Raw genomic sequence first — 15,907 nt, 5'->3', positions numbered from 1 at the left:
CTAATCTTATGGTGTGTAGCAAGTTTGTTGGTTTCGTTGCTTGTTGGCGTCTAATCTAATGGTGTGTAGCAAGTTTGTTGGTTTCGATGCTTGTTGGCGTCTAATCTAATGGTGTGTAGCAAGTTTGTTGGTTTCGTTGCTTGTTGGCGTCTAATCTAATGGTGTGTAGCAAGTTTGTTGGTTTCGTTGCTTGTTGGCGTCTAATCTTATGGTGTGTAGCAAGTTTGTTGGTTTCGTTGCTTGTTGGCGTCTAATCTAATGGTGTGTAGCAAGTTTGTTGGTTTCGTTGCTTGTTGGCGTCTAATCTAATGGTGTGTAGCAAGTTTGTTGGTTTCGTTGCTTGTTGGCGTCTAATCTATTGGTGTGTAGCAAATTTGTTGGTTTCGTTGCTTGTTCGCGTCTAATCTAATGGTGTGTAGTAAGTTTGTTGGTTTCGTTGCATGTTGGCGTCTAATCTAATGGTGTGTAGTAAGTTTGTTGGTTTCGTTGCTTGTTGGCGTCTAATCTAATGGTGTGTAGTAAGTTTGTTGGTTTCGTTGCTTGTTGGCGTCTAATCTAATGGTGTGTAGTAAGTTTGTTGGTTTCGTTGCTTGTTGGCGTCTAATCAAATGGTGTGTAGTAAGTTTGTTGGTTTCGTTGCTTGTTGGCGTCTAATCTAATGGTGTGTAGTAAGTTTGTTTGTTTCGTTGCTTGTTGGCGTCTAATCTAATGGTGTGTAGTAAGTTTGTTGGTTTCGTTGCTTGTTGGCGTCTAATCTAATGGTGTGTAGTAAGTTTGTTGGTTTCGTTGCTTGTTGGCGTCTAATCTAATGGTGTGTAGCAAGTTTGTTGGTTTCGTTGCTTGTTGGCGTCTAATCTAATGGTGTGTAGCAAGTTTGACGGTTTCGTTGCTTGTTGGCGTCTAATCTATTGGTGTGTAGCAAGTTTGTTGGTTTCGTTGCTTGTTGGCGTCTAATCTAATGGTGTGTAGCCAGTTTGTTGGTTTCGTTGCTTATGGCGTCTACTCTAAATGGTGTGTAGCCAGTTTGTTGGTTTCGTTGCTTGTTGGCGTCTACTCTAATGGTATGTAGCAAGTTTGTTGGTTTCGTTGTTTGTTGGCGTCTAATCTAATGGTGTTTAGCAAGTTTGTTGGTTTCGTTGCTTGTTGGCGTCTAATCTAATGGTGTGTAGCAAGTTTGTTGGTTTCGTTGCTTGTTGGCGTCTAATCTACTGGTGTGTAGCAGGTTTGTTGGTTTCGTTGCTTGTTGGCGTCTTATCTAATGGTGTGTAGCAAGTTTGTTGGTTTCGTTGCTTGTTGGCGTCTAATCTACTGATGTGTAGCAAGTTTGTTGGTTTCGTTGCTTGTTGGCGTCTAATCTAATGGTGTGTAGCAAGTTTGTTGGTTTCGTTGCTTGTTGGCGTCTAATCTAATGGTGTGTAGCAAGTTTGTTGGTTTCGTTGATTGTTGGCGTCTAATCTAATGGTGTGTAGCAAGTTTGTTGGTTTCGTTGCTTGTTGGCGTCTAATCTAATGGTGTGTAGCAAGTTTGTTGGTTTCGTTGCTTGTTGGCATCTAATCTAATGGTGTGTAGCAAGTTTGTTGGTTTCGTTGCTTGTTGGCGTCTAATCTAATGGTGTGTAGCAAGTTTGTTGGTTTCGTTGCTTGTTGGCGTGTAATCAAATGGTGTGTAGCAAGTTGGTTGGTTTCGTTGCTTGCTTCATTAGTCTGGTACGCTGAACTGTTTTGTCAACCTAGTGATCACATTAACTTGTTTGATTTTACCCTAGAATTGAAGATACATAGTTTCTGTTGTTTGTTGTACTTGTTATAAAGCCTCTGTGTTGAAGGCCGTACTGGGATCTATTATGGTTTACTTTTTATACATCGTGACTTGGATTGAGAGTTGTACCATTGACACTCATACCAAATCTTCTTATTTATATATTATATACATATATATGTATTCACATACAGTGAATCTAAATGATTTCTGAATGATATAAAATATCTAAATCAAGACTACGCCCTTTTATGTTGCTATTTATTCTGCGTTTCAAACAGTATACATGTATTCTGCAATAAATATTTAAAATACTTTGAACATTTCCACAATATAACTATAAAACTAACTTATTCCGCATATTGCCACCATTATTTCGCATCAATGTTAACTCGTTAGTAGTATAATATGAAGACAATTGCTCACTCGTCTAATTTAATTTACAATAACCCCCTTCTACTTTGAAATCATCAGTTATATATCGTCGATTACTTTCTCGTCCAATAACAAATATTACACGCATATTTTAGACGGGTAATCGGGCATGATTTAAATGACGTTTGTCTGGAAATTGTACAATTATTTTACAGCCACTGAATAAGAATTGCTCTTAACGTCAAATAAGTATCTCTCACTGATTTGTCAGTGAGTAGAAACCTAAAACTGCTTCGAAATGAGCATAGGAAATTCAGGACACGATACGTTCAAACCTATTTATTTATACAATGCAAAATAAAACATTTGTGAAAACACGTAATTTTTTAGTACTTATTTTATAAATTGACATAATTTCGTGGAGAATTATGGTCCTTTCAAAACTAATATACAATTTGCTCTTTAGAAAATTGAAAAACTGCAAAAGCAAAATGTCATGATAATTTGTATAATTTACAGTATCATTTTTGTTTTATATTCAGAGGAGTATTATGTAATTTATATGAACAAATATTACCATAATAATCCATTAGATTTTAGATTTGTAAATGCTATGACAGTAACAGTTAAGATCCATTATATGATCTACTCGACAGCCTGGATGACGAGAAACATTTTCCATAATGTCATTGAAATAATGGATTAGGTGTTAGAATAATACAACTGGATCTAAAATCCATGTTTGTACCGACCACACTCGGAAAATGGCTACTTTAATTATCCGTATTAAGGAAATAAGTAGACACATTATACGATAGACAATATTCTATAATATCTTGCTACAATCACTGTTTTTCTGTCCTCTTATAAAATATAACCAAGTATAATTAAGGGGGATGATACATCAATAAGAATTTCAATGGATTCAGATTAAAGTCGAGGACAGTTAATTAGAATGCGAGACAGGGAAGACTAAAATGATATGAGTCTCAGAATAGTTTTCATATTAGTAGCACAAGTTAACTGACATTTATAGGAAATAGTTCACTCGTCTTCATTATAAATAAAAGCGAAGAAGAATATATGTCAATATGTAAGCATCATAACGAACAAAAGTAACCAATATCTAGAGGTAGAAGTTTTGAAAAATGTGATAATAGTATGAAGAACCAAAGATCCAGACTGACAAATAAACATTGAAGATAACTATTACAAGACAAGCATTGTCTGTGACCCTTGTTCAGTAGGATAAAAAAACAAAACAAGAGATTTTATACCAAAAATCATTGGCTTCGCGTATAACTGAAGAGTCGTTTGATGTCGTAATGATCATCTTGTTCATGAAAGTTGGTACCGATAATGTAGCTGCAAGACGGAAACCGAATATCCATAAACAAAAATACCCTAATTATGACAATTAAAAGTCATTAAACTCTAGAAAAGTCAATCCTAATATTTCAAAGTGTTTAAGGAGCTTACATTTACCAAACACACGCCAGTGCTAATTTTGTAGTCATTTTGATCATGCTTATCAGAGCTAATCCGCGACATGTAAAAATGCCTTATCGCACGGCTATTTCAATAACTCTGTAATGATAAATCGAAAATAATCAAAATCTTCAGAAAGCTTACTTACTTTCACAAATTACTACAAGTGTTTAAACTTTCAAGTAAATCAATTTAAGTTAGTGTAAAACTTATTAAAAAGGACTTAAACCTGAAAATATTCAGTTCCTACATCATTAAATTGACAAGAAAATTTTGAAATCGAAAAAAAATCTTTCATCAGTCACATTAACAGCGTCGATTTGTTAAAATAATCCACGCCAACTCGAATGAGATCGCGATTAATGACCACGAAAGGTTAATGACTGGATACTTTTCAAAATCAAAAGCATGCACGTTCCATTAAATTTGACCATACCATTCTCTTAGTTTTATAAAAGTTTTGTTATATATTTGTTTGTTTTTAAAGTGATTAAGATTATACCACAATGTTGACTGCTGTACCCCTATATTGTTGCGTTTTTACCTATTATGCTGTTTGATCAGTTCACAGAAACTTTAAAAAGTTGGTTTGTTCAGTATAATACAACACCTGATGACTGGCTGTGAGGGTTATAGGAAGTTTGTTGTCCCTTTGATACTAACTATTGCCCTTGGCTTCGACTCGAGCAATAGTTAGTATTTCAGGGACTACAAACTCTCTATTACCCTCATAACCAGTCGCCGAGGAATATAGTTAGTATCAGATGGACAACAAACTTCCTATTACCCTTATAACCAGTCAATAGGTGTATACTGCAGGAATATGACAGTTGTTATCAATTCTTTTGGTGTTTTTGAGCTTTTGATTTTGCCATTTGATTAGGGAGTTTTCGTTTTGAATTTTCCTCGGAGTTCAATATTTTTGTGATTTTACTTTTATCTATACATGAAGGCAGAGGAGTTACCATCTACATTTACCATTTTCGTAGAAGAAACGCTGTTAATTGTGGAAAATGTAATCGATCCTTCATTTTAGAAAGAAGGAGAAGAATATATGACAAATTACATGCTATGGGAGAGAGAATACAACTATCGATTTAATTGAAATGTTTTTTTTTTCTGAAAGTAAAAACATAAAAGGAAAAGAGATTTTTTATAAAAGAGAGAAAGATACGTTAAATATGAATTGTGGATATCAAATTATTAAAACAAATCAATAAATATTAATAATTTAATGGAATAACAGAATTTTCTATACATAGCTATACGATAATTACATTCTATCCATTCAGAAATGATTTTACATAACTATTTGATTGAAAGATTGAATTTATATTTCTTGTTCTATTAGGAAATCAGTTTATCTACTGGGTATTATTATTCAATTATTTTAACGAATTAAATATAATTTTCCATTCCTTAATAACTGTAACAGTTTGAAAATTATGTTTTTTTCCGAAACGTAAAATACATGGTTTTTCTTTGCAATTATGCATAAAAATGTATGAAAGACGATGTTTGAAATGCGCGTCTGGCGCAAATACACAATTTCAATCCTGGTATCTATGATGAGTAATGTGTTTCCCTCGGTTTTGGTTAGTTATCCGGATTTGTTTTATGACTTTTAGACACCGGTTTACTACTGTTGCCTCTATTGTTTTTTTTAGATATTTGTCAGTATTAAACACCTTTACCAACTATCACTCGAACATGGAAATACGTGTATTTATAAACATTTTGTTTTATCCCGGTTAGAATTTAATTTGTTAAATCTACAGATTTAATTGAAACCATATTGAATTTTTAAAGTCTAGAAAGAGGTCTACTGTAAGCCAAGCGACTGTCTTCTGCCAATAACTGTTGTTTATTGCTGTTTCTGTACGATTTTATGAATTATGAAGTTTATAGCTGTCATACCAGTTGGAGGTTTAGTTAGCTATAAAATCAGGTATAATCCACCATTTTTCTTGGAAAATACTTGTATCATGTCAGGAATATGACAGTTATTTTTCACTTGTTCTAGTGAACGATTTATTTTGATTTCGTCAGTTTATATGGATTTTACCTTTGTAAATTTGCTTGGAGTTGATCATTTTTATTATACTTTTTTATAACAATTACTTTTCTTATTTGTAAAATACTCATGGAAAACTATTTCTTTCTATACTTTTTTTATTTTTTTATTTGCCCCTTAAACTAGCAATAACAGTCAGTCCAATTATATTCACAAGTAATCATTTTTGTTCTTCATTGGTTCCATTATTATTCTTTCATTATTTAAAATGATCAAGCAGTTCTATACAATGTTCAGATTTATGAAATACAAATATCTGTGTAAACATTGTAATTCGATTTTCAGAAACTATTTAAATAGACGCCCATGTATACGACGGAAATATCAATGTTTGAAAATGATATTGACAAATTATTCCATTCAACAACTTCAATACTTTCTGTTTGCTCATTTAATTATACAATTTGATCCAGTGCATTTGCTAACAAGTCCCTTGCGAGTACTTGTTAAAAGACTTATTTTATGTTTCATTGCATTATGGTTCAACTTCCAATTGTATCTTTAATGCAGTTCAATAGATGTATGTTAACAGACTTGGAACAACATGGAGACACTTGCTAAACAGCATGTTGGTAACCATTCTTAAGCATTGCGCAGCATCATTGGAATTGTTTCTTACCACGGGTAAAACTATTACCCTTGTAAATCACTTTATAGTCTGTTATTTTCTCTTAAAAATGCAAGCATCAAGGGATGAATTCTCTCTAAATATGTAATACATGCGTTTCTTGTATTATTCAGTTTTATTACAGATGGACACATGAAATTATCATTCGGAGAAGCCAAAAGCATTACAAACATTTAAAAGCATTAATTTAACTGAACCTCCCAAAATCGACATGGTAGATTTTGTCTGAAGCAGACCGCAGCGATTGTACAATTGATATGAAACTTAACAAAACTTCATCATTGCAGCTTAACCTGAAAGGTAGGTTGTACGATCTTATACAAAGTAATAAATACTCGCTATAAGTGTATAATTGATAATCTAACAGCATTCTAGGAACGCATCATCATCTTTTAAAATTTGTCAAGGACAGCAGTCGTGTTTTCATATTTTATCTTCAACTGTATCAAAAAGATTTTGTCTTAAATGTCAGGGATAAATAGGTGTCTAATTTGACCTTTGCCCCATAATCCCTCGTAATTCGTCTTTATGGAGGTATCTACGTCATCTTTGAACAACATCACTCCATAAACATAGAAATTCATTTGTAAACATACTGAAACAAATATCAGCCGGCTAAAATTTTACATCAATTGTATATTAATCAGCTGTCAGAATAAATTTCATCCATCGAGGAAACCCATTGATTTATAATTAGAGAGCAGCCTGGATTATTCTGATATTCTACATTGTAATATTTACATGAAGACAGATAGTGGTTATAACAGTTGTCATTAGATTGGGGATGAAGTATAACCTGTTTAAATAATCATTCATTTAGATTTTTTCTTGGCAGGTAAGAGAGATTTTTCTATCTTTTATATTATATCATGCTAATAGTTGGCATCACTATTCAGTTTATTACAAATTGCACTCACGTGCTTTCAAGCACTTACACTATCCCTTTGTGAATGTACAGTTTATTTTACATGAAGATTAAGGAAGTGTAAAATTTACAATTTGGTGATTTTATAAATATATACACTTCTGTTTAAAATGTTTAGTTCGCTTTAGAATTGAAAAAAAACCACCATTTTTTTTTAAAATAAAATGTTCAGTCAATATAATTGATGGAAACATTAAATAGATTTCAAGCTTAATTAGAAAAGACATCTAAAGCGCAATATTTACCCGCCTGGAATAAAATGACATTTTAATTTGTAATTAATATGCAATCGAATACATCAAAAGAAAAAGCTGAAGATATGTAAAACACCCCGCACTAGTCTATTCTGGTCCATATATAATGTAATTCATGTGTATATTCAGCTTCCATATATTCATAATATGTCTGTACCGTTTCATTATCAGTACATGTCTATACTAGTCCAAAATATGTTTATGTCTGCTTTCTTGATCTCATACATTTATATGTATTCTGCTCCCATATACTTTATATATTTATATGTCTACTAACAAAACAAAAAAAGTTTTAAAGAAACAATTGATTTTAAAATCTGATACAGTAGATATTTTTTGTTAAAGATTATGCAATGCTTTACTTTCTACATTGGCTAGAGGTATAGGGGGAGGGTTGAGATCTCATAAACATGTTTAACTCGCCGCATTTTTGCGCCTGTCCCAAGTCAGGAGCCTCTGGCTTTTGATAGTTTTATTATTTTTAATTTTAGTTTCTTGTGTATAATTTGGAGTTAAGTATGGCGTTTATTATCACTGAACCAGTATATATATTTGTTTAGGTGCCAGCTGAAGGACGACTCCGGGTGCGGGAATTTCTCGCTACATTGAAGACCTATTGGTGACCTTCTGCTGTTGTCTGTTCATGGTCGGGTTGTTGTCTCTTTGACACATTCCCCATTTCCATTCTCAATTTTATTGTACAGATAAGGAGATGTGATATGATTGCCAGAGTCCGAATGACATGGTTTTAAGTAACTCTAATCAAAACACGGTCTTAAACAATGCACAGAACCTTTACCTTTTAAAAAAACCCAACACGACGCTTCAGATGTTGGATATACATTTTCAGTTGTAGCTTTTATAACAGTCGGGGATAAGTGGATATTTAATTTTTGCAATCAACTGCTACAGGTTTGAACCTAGATCCATGCAATTTTACAAAATTCACAAATTGTGAAGTTGTTCGTTTGCTATTATGGAAATGTTTTAGGATTTTTTTAATTTATTTTTTCAGACTTTCAAACTCAGTTATTTTTTGTTCCAGTTTTGTGCAATCAACTACTGTCTCTTTTTCCTAAAACTTCACAGTGCGATTGCTCAAATATTGAAGTTGTTCACTTGCTATTATAGAATTACTTTAGAAATATTTTCAAATATTTAAAGTTGAGTATAGAATATCCTTCATTGTTTCAGAAATTTTCTTCGCAGCCTGACAATTTGATTTTTAGCTCACCTGGCCTAAAAGGCCATGTGAGCTTTTCTCATCACTTGGCGTCCGTCGTCGTCGTCGTCGTCGTCGTCGTCTGTCGTCGTTAACAATTTTTCAAACATCTTCTCCTCTGAAACTACTGAATGGATTTGAATAAAACTTAAAATGATTGTTCCTTAGATTATCCTGCACAAAGTGTGTGCTTCGATTTTTGATCCGTCAAAAAACATGGCCGCCGTTACTTAAAATAGAACATAGGGGGCAAATGCAGTTTTTGGCTTATATCTCAAAAACGAAAGCATTTAGAGCAAATCTGACAGGGGTAAAAATGTTCATTAGGTCAAGATCTATCAGCCCAGAAATTTTCAGATGAATCAAACAAACCATTGTTGGGTTGCTGCCACTTAATTGGTAATTTTAAGGAAATTTTGCAGTTTTTGGTCATTATCTTGAATATTATTATAGATGAAGATAAACAGTAAACAGCAAAAATGATCAGCAAAGTAAGATCTACAAATAGGTTAATATGACCAAAATTGTCAATTGACCCCTTAAAGAGTAAATGTCCTTTAATGACAATTTTTCACAATTTGTTCATCATATTTGCTAACTTTAAAAAATCTTCTCCTCTGAAACTACTGAATGGATTTGGATGAAACTTAGCATGATAGTTCCTTAGATTATCCTGCACAAAGTGTGTGCTTCGATTTTTGATCCGTCAAAAAACATGGCCGCCCTTACTTTAAATAGAACATAGGGGTCAAATGCAGTTTTTGGCTTATATCTCAAAAACGAAAGCATTTAGAGCAAATCTAACTAGGGTAAAAATGTTCATTAGGTCAAGATCTATCAGCCCTGAAATTTTCAGACGAATCAAACAAACCATTGTTGGGTTGCTGCCACTTAATTGGTAATTTTAAGGAAATTTTGCAGTTTTTGGTCATTATCTTGAATATCATTATGGATGAAGATAAACTGTAAACAGCAAAAATGATCAGCAAAGTAAGATCTACAAATAGGTTAATATTACCAAAATTGTCAATTGACCCCTTAAGGGGGAAATGTCCTTTAATGACAATTTTTCACAATTTGTTCATCATATTTACTAACTTTAAAAAATCTTCTCCTCTGAAACTACTGAATGGATTTGCATGAAACTTAGCATGATAGTTCCTTAGATTATCCTGCACAAAGTGTGTGCTTCGATTTTTGATCCGTCAAAAAACATGGCCGCCCTTACTTTAAATAGAACATAGGGGTCAAATGCAGTTTTTGGCTTATATCTCAAAAACAAAAGCATTTAGAGCAAATCTGACATGGGGTAAAAATGTTCATTAGGTCAAGATCTATCAGCCCTGAAATTTTCAGACGAATCAAACAAACCATTGTTGGGTTGCTGCCACTTAATTGGTAATTTTAAGGAAATTTTGCAGTTTTTGGTAAATTATCTTGAATATCATTATAGATGAAGATAAACTGTAAACAGCAAAAATGATCAGCAAAGTATATATATTTGTAATATTGAAGAATTGTTAGCTGTACATGTTTGCCTGGCATGGTTCAATATGTTCAATAAGGCATTGTTTACCAGGTGAGCGATTCAGGCTCTTGAGAGCCTCTTGTTTTTAATCTATTTTATTCAGACGTAGACTATAACCATTCTGTTTAATATGGTTTCTGTCCGTTTGACTCTCTCTTAATTTTTCTTCACGATAGAAGGATATTTTCTGATTCATCCCACTAGTCTTGTGGATATGTTGTTCAATTCACTTTGTTGACACCTTTCTCTATTTTGATCGCACATGTAGACTTTAGTGCTATCAAGCAGCTGTTTTCACTACATCAACACTGCGATTTTGTAAGATTAATTGAAAATAACTAAGTGATAATTTACTGTTTTCAGGTTTGGCATAAACCATATCTTTGAATAACTGATTTTGTTTTTATATCAATTAATACATTTCGGAATGTTTTAAAGATATTTATAGTTTATATACACAGATCAATGTAATCTCTCCCTCTCTCCTAAAATTCTTTTATTTGTACTATACGTTTTCAATTTCAAATGTTAAAAATATGTATATAAAAAAGAACAATGTTAATTCGCACAACCAAATTAACACATGGTTCTTCTGGTAGTATTCCACAATCTGACACTCTCCGTAGTTGCGTTGAGTCTGATTAAATAGAGACATCTTTTAAGGGAATCTTCCTCTCTCTCCTATGGAACAATAGTATAATGAATATTATGTTGGTCTTGGTACCGCTTCACATCGAATTAAAATATTTTGATTAGCTATTTTTTTGTAGAAAAATAAAATGGCAAAACACTTTCATTATCTGTCTGATAGCAATTTTCATTGGATAGACCTGACACTTGCTCATGTAAAGAATATATGGCCGAAAATGCACGAACAGGTGGTGTGAGAAATTCTTCAAACATTTTCATTATCTTTTCCTGTCTTCTTTCCATTCGTTTTTCCCCAAAATGTTATATCGGTCAAGGTTTTATAATAAGCATTTCTTACAGACTGGAAAAAGGCTAAGCGATCTTTTTCGCTAGCTGTTTCAATTGCCTCATTTTCACCCGGATTTTGATAACCCTCTTTGTTAATGAACTATGGCTCATGTTGGTCGTCGTGATTCCCTGCTTTGTCGCTTTGTTTATTCGGTGTTGCCGCATTAAACCAGTCAAGTTCTTTGTTTCTAACATTTCTAAAGAAAGCAGCCCTTTTTTCTCCACTCGCTGTTTCTTAGTTATTGTTATTGCTTTAGTAACCCACGGTCTGTAAAGTTCTGTATTTTAAGTCTTTTAATGAATTTAAGGAAGCGGCTTTTCCCTGTCATTTCTCTTTCTGTATGTCTCCAGTTTCATCTTATATATGTTCGTCTAGTTTTGTTGATCGAACAATATATCTTTTTCTCATTCGCTGCAGGTAGCCTACAATTCAGACAGTGTATACACCCACTCAGGTTAAGTTCAAAATTTGACTTATCTTCATCCATAGCTGTAAAGGACACAAAAATGTGTAATATAGGACCAGGGCTTGGAATCATCAAACTGGACTCGGTTCTCATAGCTCAAAAATGTTGCCCGAAACATGAAATCCAGAATTGTAATTTGGAGTACGAAAAAACTAACTCAAAAGTTTTATGACCGATAGGTCAGGTTGGCGACAATAAATACTACACTTGGTTTATACAAAGACCAGGATATTGGTTTTGTCGTACGGGTTGATTTACATTTATTTCGAGGCGACAGGTGCCACATGGTGAACAGGATCTGCTAACCCTTCCGGGGCACCTGTGATCACCCCCAGTCTTCAGTGGGCATCGTGTTGCTCAGTCTTAGTTTTCTATTTTGTTTCTTGTTTACTATTATTTGTCTGTTTGTCTCTTTCATTTTTAGCCATGGCGTTGTCAGTTTATTTTAGATTTATGAGTTTAACTGTTCCTCTGGTATCGTTCGGTCCTTTATTATAGCTTACTATAATGGGGTATTGGTTTTGCTCATTGATAAATCCAAATATCTCTCTGTATCCCTTAGACTTAATAATGTTTTTACACTTCAACATACCAAATATCTCTCTGTATCCCTTAGACTTAATAATGTTTTTACACTTCAACATACCAAATATCTCTCTGTATCCCTTAGACTTAATAATGTTTTTACACTTCAACATACCAAATATCTCTCTGTATCCCTTGGACTTAATAATGTTTTTACACTTCAACATACCAAATCTCTCTCTGTATCCCTTGGACTTAATAATGTTTTTACACTTCAACATACCAAATATCTCTCTGTATCCCTTGGACTTAATAATGTTTTTACACTTCAACATACCAAATATCTCTCTGTATCCCTTGGACTTAATAATGTTTTTACACTTCAACATACCAAATCTCTCTCTGTATCCCTTGGACTTAATAATGTTTTTACACTTCAACATACCAAATCTCTCTCTGTATCCCTTGGACTTAATAATGTTTTTACACTTCAACATACCAAATCTCTCTCTGTATCCCTTAGACTTAATAATGTTTTTACACTTCAACATACCAAATATCTCTCTGTATCCCTTAGACTTAATAATGTTTTTACACTTCAACATACCAAATCTCTCTCTGTATCCCTTAGACTTAATAATGTTTTTACACTTCAACATACCAAATATCTCTCTGTATCCCTTAGACTTAATAATGTTTTTACACTTCAACATACCAAATATCTCTCTGTATCCCTTAGACTTAATAATGTTTTTACACTTCAACATACCAAATCTCTCTCTGTATCCCTTAGACTTAATAATGTTTTTACACTTCAACATACCAAATATCTCTCTGTATCCCTTAGACTTAATAATGTTTTTACACTTCAACATACCAAATATCTCTCTGTATCCCTTAGACTTAATAATGTTTTTACACTTCAACATACCAAATCTCTCTCTGTATCCCTTAGACTTAATAATGTTTTTACACTTCAACATACCAAATATCTCTCTGTATCCCTTAGACTTAATAATGTTTTTACACTTCAACATACCAAATATCTCTCTGTATCCCTTAGACTTAATAATGTTTTTACACTTCAACATACCAAATATCTCTCTGTATCCCTTAGACTTAATAATGTTTTTACACTTCAACATACCAAATATCTCTCTGTATCCCTTAGACTTAATAATGTTTTTACACTTCAACATACCAAATATCTCTCTGTATCCCTTAGACTTAATAATGTTTTTACACTTCAACATACCAAATATCTCTCTGTATCCCTTGGACTTAATAATGTTTTTACACTTCAACATATTGTCAACCAAATCTCTCTCTGTATCCCTTGGACTTAATAATGTTTTTACACTTCAACAAACCAAATATCTCTCTTTATTGTATAGCAATATAATATTTCCCACAGAAAGTAACCAAAAGTTAGCGTGCAATAAATTCTAATATTGCACTAGTGCAATAAATCTTCAAAATCCATGACGTCATCAACGACAAAATCTTAGTTTAAACAAATTTTTACCTTCAAATATTATATTGCTATACAATAAAAGGGTTATTGCATGAATATTGGGGAATATTGTCCCTCGTAGAACATATATTGCACTCGCAAGCTCGTGCAATATAAAGTTCTACTCGGGACAATATTCCCCAATATTCATGCAATAACCCTATAGTATCCCTTGGACTTAATAATGTTTTTACACTTCAACATATTGTCAAGTATTAAAAATCCCTCATTTATAGATTAATTGTTTCTCTTTTGCAGCAACTTAATTCTTCACATTACACCTATAGACTCACAGACAGAAGAAACATACCGTAACGTTTTAAAACTGCTACATTGAGTGTGCCTGTTCGAAGTCAGAAGCCTCTTAATCTGTAGTTGTCTTTTGTTCTTTACCATGGTGCCTATAATGTCTTTGTGTTAAATAATACGTCCAGTTGTTGTCTCTCTGTCTCACCTGTCACATGATTCCAAATTCCTGCCCATATGATGGCAAAGTAACTGACGGGAACCTAAAGAACATCGGTACATTAAAACAGTATGGTGATGCGTCATATTTGATGTAGGGCTTGCTATCACACGTCTGTTCTACTCGAATGTAATATCGAAATTATTAAATTACGTGGGTTTTTGATAGTTGAGTGTTATCATAACTTTATAATTGGTTCTTCCACTGATTAAGATAATATGAAGAAGATTGAATACACACAGCAATAGCTATCTTCGTGTTAATGTACCTTTCCCTGTACTATAGTGGCAATGGTTGTCTAAGGTATCATCATATAGAATGGGAATCAATTATCACTGCAAAGTGAGAACAAAGAAATACTTCCAATCTATATTGATTTTTAATTGTCACTTTGGGAGTTAATAGTAACAGTCTGTCCACTTTACGGATCGATATCAGGCGAATCTCCCTTGTATGAAAGCATGTTCACGATTTATCCTGTCTGGGAGGAAGATTTCCTTGGCAGACTTGTATCTTGTCTTCACAGTATCTTACTCAAATTAATAAAACATATATGTAAAAACGCATCAGAGTGAACATACAATGTTTGTCACATAACCATCAATGAACCAATATGTTATTCATCGTGACGGTATCAAGAAAAAAATACGTTTAAATACACAAAGTGGTGTATATGTGTCTGTCACAAGTCAGGAGCCTATCGCTGGTTTATGTATGTCGTATTAGTTTTTCTTAAATTGCAGAGTATAAATAAGGTCTTTTAGGTTTTTTCTAACTTGAATTGTTTCACATTTTTCTTATAGGAGCCTTCTTTAGCTGACTGACTGTGACTTTGAATATCATGGGAGTTCCCCATCTTTTAATTATATACGGTGACCTTGGTTGACCGTTCTCTCGTGGGCATGTACCACATCTTAATTCTTTCCTTTTTTACTGTTACTGATATTCACCATAAAATTCAAGTTTAACAATTGATTTTACATAGAACATGGATCAAATGGGTTTATTTTCCGTGCATTTGATATCGACCGGTTGTTTTGACAGTGTGATTTAGCCAATTTAAATTTCTTTTGTAACTGGTTGTCAATGAAACATTGTAAGAAAATATTTAGTACCGCATTAAATGTTTTTCATTACTTCTTTCTTTGTGAAATGAATGCAGTGGGACTGTCATTTATCTTGGAAAATAAAATGAATGCATTGCGTCCGATTTATAATCGAATAATACATACTTATTTTTTGTCCCTAGCCAAAAAAAATGTTGCAAGGCATTCATGAGTACACTGTAATTTTTCAAAGAATGAAATTATGTGCCCATACAAATACTTTACATCAAGACTTTATACCTTTTTCATCGTATAAACTGTGCCAGTTGAAATTACAAATGAAATTTACGACGGTTTGTCTCGGTTCGTTTTCTAACTTCGTAAAATACACCCTTGATTTATGGTATAAATAAAATTGAGAATGGAAATGGGGAATGTGTCAAAGCGACAACAACCCGACCATAGAAAAAACAACAACAGAAGGTCACCAACAGGTCTTCAATGTAGCGAGAAATTCCCGCACCCGGAGGCGTCCCTCAGCTGGCCCCTAAACAAATATATTATATACTAGTTCAGTGATAATGAACGCCATACTAATTTCCTAACATGAATTGTCCCTGTCAGACAGTCAGAACATTTAATACCGATGCGCTATTTGGA

The 15,907-nt window shown here is 33.2% G+C and overlaps 1 pseudogene; it reads left to right on the top strand.

Annotated features, from left to right (window-relative positions):
- LOC143071181 (cAMP-dependent protein kinase type II regulatory subunit pseudogene) overlaps positions 1-15,907 on the top strand; it is a 46,305-nt pseudogene that overhangs the window by 13,396 nt on the left and 17,002 nt on the right.

The sequence above is a fragment of the Mytilus galloprovincialis genome, chromosome 4, assembly GCF_965363235.1.
Source record: "Mytilus galloprovincialis chromosome 4, xbMytGall1.hap1.1, whole genome shotgun sequence".
Taxonomy (NCBI): domain Eukaryota; kingdom Metazoa; phylum Mollusca; class Bivalvia; order Mytilida; family Mytilidae; genus Mytilus; species Mytilus galloprovincialis.
Note: the sequence above shows the minus strand (reverse complement) of the source record. Positions and strands in the feature narration are given on the sequence as shown.